Genomic DNA, 4,176 nt, shown 5'->3' with positions numbered 1-4,176 from the left:
TGTACTGGAATGCAGTGTAAAATATATTTCTTTCTGTGAGTCATGGGAAAAAACAAGTTTGACTTTCTTTATTTAACAAGAATACGTAAAAATTTATTGATTAGAGGTTTGAAGAAACAGAATTCCAGTTCTTAAAAACAGATTATATTTAAACAGTGCCATTACAAACTCATGCTATTATGATATGTACTTTTCCCAGTCCAAAGCTGGGCTACGGGCATGAGAATCACCTGGGAAGTGAGTTTAGAGCCTCTGTTCCAAGGCTGAACTTCTGTAGAGTCAAGCTCGGTACGTCTGGGGTGATTCTCAGTAATCCATATTTGAACGAGTATCTAGGTGACTTTGAAGCGTGATCAGGGTTGTACACCCCCAGTGCAGGAAACAGTTTCTGCAAATACAATCGGCTCTCCATATCTGTGTTTTTACATCCGTAGATTCGACCAACCATGGATAGAAAATATTTTTTAAAAATCTTAGAAAGTTACAAAAAGAAATAATGAATTTGCCACATGCCAAGCACTCTGCTGAATCCGCTTGAATAAAGTGATGTGTAGGCATAACTTGCTTTAGCCTACAAGCGACTGTAAGTTATATGCAGATACAGTGCCATTTTAAATAAGGGACTGAGCATCCCGGGATTTTGGTATTCACGGAGGTCCTGGAATCACTCCCCCTCAGGCACCACGGGATGACCGTAATGAGAAACATTATCCTGGTACGTTCCGAAGTTTCCTAAAGTCGATTTAAGAATGGCCAAATAAATAAGCTTCAATTCTAAAAGTAAGGCCACTTGCAGATACATAAAGTAGAACTGAGAAAGGGGGATTTGGGGCTAGGACCAAGGACTGGAGTTGTCAACAGGGGGATTCTCTAAGCCTGACCATAGTCCTCACGTTCTGTAAATCTTTTCCGGTTTTACTTTGGCCAATGAATGTCAAGTTAGTTTATGTTTTGAATGATTTATTTATTTATTTTTTCATAAGTTTTATACGTTTTGCGAGAGGGAAAGATGGATGACAGAGGCGAAATGGGAAAGAGCATAAACCAACAGTTTACATAGACAGTGTTATGCAAATGAATATGAGAAGCATCACAGAAAAATTTGAGAAAATCCCCACCAGGCTGTAAATGACTCAAACTTTGATCTCTAAAACCTACGTTAGTTAAAAATTGTTTTCTTATTGAACATGAGCCTAACGTTTGTTATTTCTGGTTTTCATTTATTTTTCTTTTCTCCTCTTTTCTTTATTTTTATTTTGTTTAGGTTTTGTGTTTTTTGTTTCCACCTGTATAAGGTCACCAAAACATTTCATAAATTACAATACTAATCACACATCTGATTAATGTCTGTATCGCTATAACACAAGAAAACCAAACATCTTAATAACATTCCTACTTATTGCTAATAATGCAGTTTCTTCATTATTCAGTGAATTTTCATCAAGCATCTGCTTTGGATCTCATACTGTTTTAGGATAGTGTGGTAAAGAAGACAAGTGAAGTCTCTGCCAGGTGATGAAGCTTGCTGTCTAGTTGGGGGAGACAGGAAACAATCAAGGTAATGGCAGTAACAGTAGTTGGTATGAAAACGATTAAACAGGGTGATACAACTGAGTATTGGAGAGTAGTCAGGGAAAACTTCCATTTGTATAATGGAACAACGATAAAAATGAGTATTGAATGGAAGGACCAGTGTGAAAGAACTATCACTTTAGTTAGTCTTCTTACTTCTCTCTTTCATTTATTTACTAAGTCCTTGCATAAAGCACAGCAAAGAGCAAGTCATCATGGCCTGCCATCAGGGTAACTCAATGTGGCAGGGGAAGCAGATATCGAACAAATAATCACTCTGTGCCAAACATTATGAATGAAATGTGAATGGTGTGCTAAGAGACTACATAGGAACCCAATTGAGACTAAAGGATTAGGAAGACTTAAAATGATGTTAAGAGTTGAACAAATAAGTAAATGGATTTTAGATAACGCGAGAGAATTAGCAAAGAAAGAAGTTTCTAATAAGCAAAGGTCAGGGGATGCTATAATAAACCCTGTGGTATGGATTCATGCCAGAGACATCAGTATTAACTCATGCTTATATGTATACACATATACGTATACACACACATACAGCCATGAGCCACTTAACGATAGGGATATGTTTTGAGAAATGTATTGTTAGGCTATTTTATCATTGTGCAAATGTCATAGAGTGAACTTACAAAAACCTAGATAGTATAGCGTACTACATACCTAGGCTATGTGGTGTAGCCTATTGCTCCTAGGTTACAAGCCTGTACACAACAGGAGATTAAATCAAACATGAGTGAAAATGATGCAATCGAGAGATGAGGTAAACGCAAGATGTATGAAGCTGCTGCTATGTGAGATGGCACACTGTTTTATAGCAAACTTTTTTTTTTAAAGTAGAAAGAGTACTCTCTAAAGTAATGATAAAAAGTATGATATAATAAATACATAAATCAGTTACATAGTCATTTATTATTATTATCAACTATTAAGTACTCTACATAATAGTACATGCTATACTTTTATCCAACTGGCAATGCAGTAGGTTTGTTTACATCAGCATCACAATCAATGTGAATAATGTGATACCCTATGATGTCACGATGATTACGATGTCACTAGGCGATAGGAATTTTTCAGCTTTATTATAATCTTATGGGACTACTTTTGTATATGTGGTGTGTTGTTGACTTTAACGTTGTTATGTGGCACATGACTATATGCAGATAGATAGGCACACATATGTGTGCATACACGGCTTAGTATGCATACATATATTTTCCAGCTCAGTTCACTGAGATCTCCTAGAAAGAGTGACATTCCGGTGACAAATCTTAGTATCAAGATTTGGTTTCTATATACCATTCTTAAACAAAAGGAACTAGGGCTCCTTGGAGAAATCCCAAGGAATTTCTAGGGACTAGGTCTGAGGCAGGGGAAATGCAAGATGAGCTTGGAGCATATTATAGTGGCAGATAGCAAGGAAGTGCTAAAATTTTAAAAAAGAAAAAAGGAGCAAGAAGTAGGGAGCAGGAAAGGATAGAGAGAGAGAGAGAGAAAGAGAGAGAAGGAAAAAGGAAGAAAGGAAGAAAATGCAGACATATCAAAAGGACACAGGAATCAACCTGAAGGAGCTCCCAGTAGCCAAAGCTAGAACAATTTAAGAAAGAAAATAAACAACACAGTATTGCATTATTACCCAAAGTCGAAAACAAATATACATAAGTCCACACTAATAGAAATTAATAAAGGTGGTAAAGGGAAAGATCTTCCTTAAAAAGAATTCTCAGTAAGATATGTAAATACTCTCCCAGGAGGCAGAGCTTTATTCCCTTCTCCGTGACTGTGGACTGGACCTCCAGAGAATGGACTGTGGAAACAGAATGATTGTAACTTTACAGCAGAGAAACTGAACAACACCACCTAAACCATGTGACCAAGGTTCACATTGTCAGTGACATGTCACGTGAATATCACATATCCCCTCATATATGACAAAAGGGCACACCACCTCTTGTGGAAGTCATCCCTAAAACCCATAATTCTAGTCTAATCATGAGAAGAATATCAGATAAATCCAAATTGAGGGACATTCTGTAAAATACCTGGCCAATACTCTTTAGAACTGTCAAGGTCATGAAAAACAAGGAAAAGCAGAACTTGTCACAGATGGGAAACTAAGGAAACACGACAACTACATGCAGAGTAGTAGCTTCAAACAGAAAAAGGATATGAATAAAAAAACTGGTGAAAGATAAATGATTATGAAAGAGCAATAATGCAGGAAGAAGTCAGAATCCCCCAATTTTTTTCCAAAGGGACACTGACCTCCAAAAGATATTTGTAAGTCATTATATGGGACTTAACCACCCTATGTTCTATTTACACAGGGAACATGCCAGGCCCCGAGAAGAGAACTAGGAAGATAGCTTCTCAGAATGCTCAGAAGGCTTCTGAGATGGTGTAAGACAAGTCTCATACTGTTAACCAAGCTATGCAGGAAAGAACGTGAAGCGTCAATGTGTCTGAGTGGCATGTGAGAGCCTGCAGCCGGAAATGAGGAGTTCCAGGCTGATAAGCTGCTGTGGCTGGCCCTGCTGATTCTGTCCTATCCAATATCTTCCTGCATATGCAGACACCACAGGACTA

The sequence above is a fragment of the Pteropus alecto genome, unplaced genomic scaffold, assembly GCF_000325575.1.
Source record: "Pteropus alecto unplaced genomic scaffold, ASM32557v1 scaffold135, whole genome shotgun sequence".
NCBI lineage: Eukaryota > Metazoa > Chordata > Mammalia > Chiroptera > Pteropodidae > Pteropus > Pteropus alecto.
This window is presented reverse-complemented; position numbering follows the sequence as displayed.